Source organism: Macrotis lagotis, chromosome X, assembly GCF_037893015.1.
Source record: "Macrotis lagotis isolate mMagLag1 chromosome X, bilby.v1.9.chrom.fasta, whole genome shotgun sequence".
Taxonomy (NCBI): domain Eukaryota; kingdom Metazoa; phylum Chordata; class Mammalia; order Peramelemorphia; family Peramelidae; genus Macrotis; species Macrotis lagotis.
The window spans coordinates 62,148,818-62,156,057 of record NC_133666.1 but is presented as its reverse complement, the minus strand read 5'-3'; positions in this window follow the sequence as shown (position 1 = coordinate 62,156,057).

Below are 7,240 nucleotides of genomic sequence, written 5' to 3'. Positions count from 1 at the left end.
TAATTTTAGATCCTGTATGGTTAGGTCTTTTACTTTTCTTCCCCCCCCCCATGAATTTGCTTGATATGCTTGACCTTTTTTTGTCTCCAGATGAATTTGATTACTACTTTTTCTAGCTTGATAAAAATAATTTTTGGTAGTTTAATTGGTATGGTTCTGAATAAGTAATTTAGTATAGGTTGAATTGTCATTTTTATTGTATTAACTCTACCTATCCATGAGCAATGGACATTTTTCCAATGATTTGGATTCAATTTTATTTTTGTGAATAGTGTTTTGCAATTATTTTCATATAGTTTCTGGATTTGTCTACAGGAGGTAGACTCTCAAATATTTTATGTTCTTGTCGGTTACTTACTTTTTTTTATGTTTTTGCATGTCAAATGGGGTTAAGTGGCTTGCCCAAGGCCACACAGCTAAATAATTATTAAGTGTCTGAGACTGAATTTGAATCCAGGTACTCCTGACTCCAAGGCCAACACTTTATCCACTATGCCACCTAGCCACCCCGTCACTTACTTTAAATGGAATTTCTCTTTTTAACTCTTTCTGCTGTGCTTTGTTGATAATATATAGAAATGATTAATGTGAGTTTATTTTATATGCTACAACTTTGCCAAAGTTGTTCATTATTTCAAGTAGATTTGCAGTTGATTTTCTAGAATTCTCTAAGTATACCATCATATTTCCCGAAAAGAATGAGTTCTGTTTCCTTATTGCCTATTCTAATTCCTTCAATTTCATTCTCTCCTTTTATTGCTAAAGCTAACATTTCTAGTACAATATTGAATGATAGTGATGATGTTTCCTCTTGATCTTATTGGAAAAGCTTCTAGTTCATTACATACACACACACACACACACACACACACACACACACACACACATACAAACAATGCTTCCTGATAGTTTTAGAAAGATACCTCTTAGCATTTAAAGGAAAGCTCCATTTATTCCGATGCTGTATTTTGTCAAAAACTTTTTCACTATCTACAGAGATAATCATATGATTTATGTTAGTTTTGCTATGAATATGGTCCGTTATGTTGATTATTTTCCTAATACTGAAGCATCCCTGCATGCCTGCTATAAATCCCACCTAATCATTGTATATTATCCTGATGATATATTGCTGTAATATTTTTGCTAATATTTTATTTAAAATGTTTGCATAAATATTCATTACAGAAATGGGTCTGTAATTTTCTTTCTCTGCTTTGGCTTTTCCACATTTTGGTATCAGCACCATATTTGTGTTATAAAAGAAATCTGACAAGATCACCTATTTTTTCAAAGAATTTGAATTTGAATTTATAGAATTTGAATTGAATGATGTTTAAATGTTTGTTAGAATTCATTTGTAAATTCAACTTGCCCTGGAGATGATTTCTGAGGGAGTTCATTGATGGCTCCTTCAGTTTCTTTTTCTGAAATGGGATTGTTTCAATTTTTTTATTTCCTCTAATGCTAATCTGGGCAATTTGTATTGTAAAAATTCATCCATTTCACTTGGATAGTCATATTCATTGGTCTACAGTTGGGTCTGAATTATTACTTTAATTTCTTCATCAATGATGGTGAATTCACCCTTTTCAACTTCAATACAGGGTAATTTGGTTTTCTTTGCTTTGTTTAATCAAATGGACCAAAGGTTTATCTATTTTGTTGCTTTTTTCATAAAATCAGCTCTTTGCTTCATGAGTTCAATAGTGTTCTTACTTTCTAATCTCTTCTTTAATATTCAGATTTTCTAATTTGGTATTTAATTGAGGATTTTTAATTTGTTCTTTTCTCTAGCCTTTTTAGTTGTATGATTTGGTGGATTGAGCTCTATTTTATTCATGTAAGCATATAGAGATTATAGTTGGTTTGTTAGTTGGTTGGTTGGTTGATGGCTTGCTTCTTGTTTGTTATCAAAGAACACCTAAAGGACATCACTATGTTGCAGACAAGGTACGGTGTGGCTGACTATGGCCAATCAGACCAACATGAGCTCAAAATGCTCTACCACAGGTTGGGCACAGATAGTCCATGAAACCCCTTGGGTGGTTACTCTAGACTTATTCAAAACTACTAAGTCTATCCCTAAAACTCTAACACTGTTCCCTTTAAGGGTTAGATTATACTACAAATAAAATATCTTGCTTATGATCCCTACTCATCTTCTGATTCAAGGTCACATAGGTAATTAAATGACAAGTATTCATTCCTTACAACCATACTACCTCCATACAAATTGCCTCTGACTGACCAAAGCTTTAGTTTTTTAAAATTCAATTCACTAGAGTTGGTCATATGAACAAGGGGTTTTGTTTAAAAAGACGAGACAAAACCCATAGGGCATATTCCACACCACCAGTGCAGAGGAAATAATCATGGCCCTGATAGTCTGTAGCTACCCTGGAACATACTAGTCATATTTCAAACATATTTGCAAAGATGTTAATATATTGGTCAAGTTCAGATAGACCCAATGTAGACCCTGAAAGAACTTGGGGATCCATATACCATCTGAAATAGGTATTTTAGATCTTTTTGAGGTTGACAGAAAGAGATTGACCTGAGGGACTTGCTATTTAGTGACTCACATGAATAATCGACCCATACAGTGTTGTCACTGGGCACTGCTTCTGAAATACTTCATGCACCAGCTGGGTTTATTTATTCATAAAGCTGACAATACAAATCACCACTTCTGGTATCATTATCAACAGTAAGCATGGCAGTCTGGGGATTTCTTCAGGAGATTTTTAAGACTGTAGAAGGGAAGTCTAAGAATATTTGCATTGAGCACATAGTTTACATATTGTTCACTGATAAATATTTGCCCTCTATCATGGTACCCAGTGACATCTTGAGCTCATCTAGGTCATGAAAAGACCAAAGGAAATTTGTAACGGGACAGAATGGTTTTTAAAAAATGACCTTTACTCTGGGACTCTTTCCAAGTTTGTAAACACTTATATTCTTGTTATCCAGTGAATGCATATCTCCATTGTGTTTTTCTGAGATCCTTAAGGAAAATGTGGGCAGGATTTTAGCATCTCTAAAAGAAGATGCCCCTTGCCCTATACTTGTTTATAGCGAATAAGATTTTGCTTTCTAGGGTCCCTCAAAATATGTTTGAAATGGGCATATGTGAATACCATGCAGGTTCCCAGTTACACCATTTAATAGAAGTGTGGCCTAGGACAAGCCACTTCACCATAGTTGGCTTCTGCTCCCTCCACTGAAAATGAAGAGTTTGAACTAAATGACCTCTAGGATCCTTTATGGCTCTAAACACAGGCTCTGTGATTGGAAAGGGGTAACCTCCCTCCCACCACATAAGAATTCTCTCCATCTTGCAGATTGTAATCTAAGGCAATGAATTAGGCCTGAATGTCATCCCAGAACTAAGCTACTTCAGTAAGATTGGAACCCAAGTTTTATAGCGAAGAAATCTACCCATGGGTACATTTTACACCCTCTTTAAGAGACACAGATGAGGAAAGAAAAGGTACTTTCTAAATCATTCACCTTTCAACACAAAAGCCATCACATAGAACTCCACATGAACTGTGCCAAGAAATTTAGTCTTCAGTACAACTTTCTGGTTTGTATCAACAATTTTTTTTCTTAATAAACTCCTTCTCTTTGTTCCCTTTTGGGCTTGGCAGTGTACTTAAAATGAACTATGAGGGAGTTTCTGGCATTTTCCCTCACATAATACCTAGGCCTTATATGCCCATGGACAAATTGTAATCTCTTGTGATAGACTGAACTCTTACCTTTGTAAATATGGCATTCTCACATTGTATTTCCAGGAAGTAGGTTCATTTAAAAATCTTCATATAAGGTCTTCCATTAAATATTTGTAAGGATAACACAATTTGAAACTTAAAAGATTATGAAGAAAAAGTTAAAGAGGTGATGGATATTTTCTATTAACTCTGAGACTTTTGTTACTTAATAATATCAGCATCCAAGACCAGGAATAGTGACAGAAATGAGCTTCATCATTTGCTAGGAAAACTAAATAAGATTCCATAGAATAAGTGTAGTTTCTTATTCAGTTTAAAAGGTAAGAAAATGAGAAAATTTGTGTTTTTTCAGTTCTCTGTGTCTAATGCCTGTGGTAATTAAAGACTACTGATGTGACTCATCACATATTAGTTTTATGTTCTTTAAATAATACTAGATTGTAAGGTACTAAAATCTACAATATTGTTTCTTAAATGGATTACTGACTACACATCAGTTTGAAATGTACATGGTTGGAATAACACACATGGTCTTTGCAACTATATATGTAGCAGAGAGAATAGAGTCTTTTAGATAAGAGCCCTGCTTTTCATTGGAAATGTGGTTTTTAAAATAAAATGATGTAATCAAAGAAGCTTGGGCTGTGACTTTAAAATCCAGCTTCAGATGGAACAGTCGCTTTCATGTAACATGGCGTGGAGCTGACTGGGGCTTGTTGTTCATTAAAAATGAAAACCAAAAGCAAGAATCTCAAAGCACAAAAAAGCAAATGTAGTTGTGCAAGGCTTGTCTCAAGGTCACCAATGTTTCTGTCGATTGCCCAGTTTAACTTAACCCATGGCTCCATTGGTCCTTATCTGCTGATATCTAGGGTGGACTGGGAAAAGCAATGTTGTTTCAGCATTTTTCGAAAGTTGTTTTCTCTTTATATTTTGACTGTTGATTTTGTTTTCCTTTCTCTTAGTTCATTTCTCTAAGGCATGTCGAGTTTAAATACATTTGGCCAGTGGGTTTATTTTTTATTTATTTTTTTATTTTTGCAAGGCAATCAATGGAGGTTAAGTGACTTGCCCAAGGTCACAGAGCTAGGTAATTATTAAGTGTCGGAGGCCGGATTTGAACAAAGGTCTTCCTGAATCCAGGGCCAGTGCTCTATCCACTTTGCCCACTAGCCACCCCATAAATCATTATTGATTAGAGAAAAGCAAATCAAATCAACTTTGAGACACCTCCTCATAAGTAACAGACTGGCTAAAATGACAAAAAATGGAAAATGATCAATGTTTGAGGAGATGTGGAAAAAGTGGGACATTAATGCATTGTTGGGAGAGTTGTGAACTGAACTGGCCATTTTGGAGAGCAATTTGAAAGTATACCCAAAGGTCAATAAAACTGTGCATATGATAAAGGGTAAAAAACCCACACGTACAAAAATATTCACAGCAGCTCTTTGTGTAAAGGCAAAGAATTAGAAAAAGAGGGGCTGCTTGTCAAATGAGGAATGGGGTAAAATGAGCCTCAAATGGTGGCATTAGGAATGTGATGGAACATCATTGTACAGAGTGGGCAGATACAATGAAAGAGAAAAGTCATCCCTGCTCTCCAGGACCATATAGTAAAGGTTTAATAGAATGCTTGCCAATTAAAGCAGATAAGATAAAAACTTGTTTCAAAGGTCTGTTGTACTATTAACTTTGAACAATTCACATTGCAATTTTGTCCTTTACAAATGGTAGAAAATGATTCCCTGTCTAATTTTATTTATTTATTTTTCAAGGTAATCAGGGTTCAGTGACTTGCCCAGAGTCACACAGCTTGTTAAGTGTTGAGTGTCTGAGATCACATCAGAACTCAGGTCCTGCTGACTCCAAGTCTTCTGCTCTATGCTCTGGGTCATTTAGCTGCCCCACCCCCCAATGATTCTCTAATGACATATACTTAAAAAGACTGACACTCAAGCAGGAACATTTGCAACTAGGATTGTGTTCTTTGGGAAAATGTGGTTCAGTGGAAATAATGTTGGATTTATTAAGTCACCCTAAATCTGCTTTTGACCACTGTGGCATCTGGATGACAGTTCAGAGTCAGGAAGATCTGACCTCTCTCCCCAAGTTGGTGTGAGGACCAAATGAAATAATAATTCTTGGCACTAGGCTTCTTTCCTTCCTTTTTGTTGGTAGTATCACAAGGCCTCAGTTTCTACATCTGTAAAATGAGTCTCTTCCAATTTTGTTTTTGAGCTTATAGATACTTATTCATTTACAGTATATCTAATTCATCCTATTTCTTGTTCTATGTTTATGTGTGGCCGTTTTTAGTTCTTTTCTATTTGCTAAATGTCCCAGGTGCTTCAATTTTCATACAAATCTGTCTGCCATATGGATATGTAAATTAGACAAGAGGGTAATCCCCAAGCTTGGTATAGCCAATTAAATCTAAGTAGTCATAATTAAGTCCTCTGAAATCCCTCCCTCTGAAAACAATGTGGTTTTCTAAGTTAAGTTAAATTCCTAATTATAGGATTTTCTTTCATGGAGTACAGAAGTGTTTCTACTTGTTTCGTTTTTAACAAATTACTTTCATTTCCAATTTATAAATGGAGGTCCAAACTGACCTTTGCATTCCAGGGTCAACCTTCTGATAGCCCATTCAGAGCCCCAGGTTCCCCAGAGAGGAGAGTTCCTGATATTCCTATAGGGCTTTACAATTAACAAAATATTTTATAGATGTTTTGCTTGATCCTCCAAACAGCCCTCTGAGAAAACTATTCTGAGCAGCTAGGTGGTAGAGTAAATAGAATGGTAGACCTGGAGACAGGAAGGCCCTCCTTCAAATGTAGACTGAGATGCTTTCTAGCTATGTGACCCTGGGTAACTCACTACATTTTGGTTTGCCCCAATTTCCTCATTTGTAAAATGGGAAGGTAATAATACCTACCTCTCACCGTGGTTGTGAGAATGAAATGAGATAACTAGAAAGCACTTAACACAGAGCCTGAGACATAGTAAGTATTGCATAAATGTAAGCTATAAAAATAATCATAATGATGAGCATTATTGGCATTGTTCTGTCTCCCCGATTCCCTATCCCATTTTATTTTAACAAGTGAAAACTGCTTCTAAGAAGGGTTAAGTGACTCATTCATGGCTATAAAACTAACAAGTGTTAGAGCCACAGTTTGTAGCTCAGTCCAAAGCTTGCCTACCTATGACATACTGCCCTTAGGTGGAACCAAAGGTCTTTTTCTGTAGGTTTTCTTTAGGCGTCAGATGGACTTGCTTTTGTTTCTGTAACTTGTGCTTATTGCATTTTAAACTCTTTATTCCAAGTTACCCAAAGCCTAAAGGAAAGCCATATACTGGGTATAAGCAGACAAAAGCACAGATTTTTGTGTGGAAAACTATGCAAGAGTCATTATTGAGGACATGGATGGACTGGAAAAGAAGCGTAGAGCACATCTATCAAAAATGGGAGAAGACATTAAATAGGCCTTCAG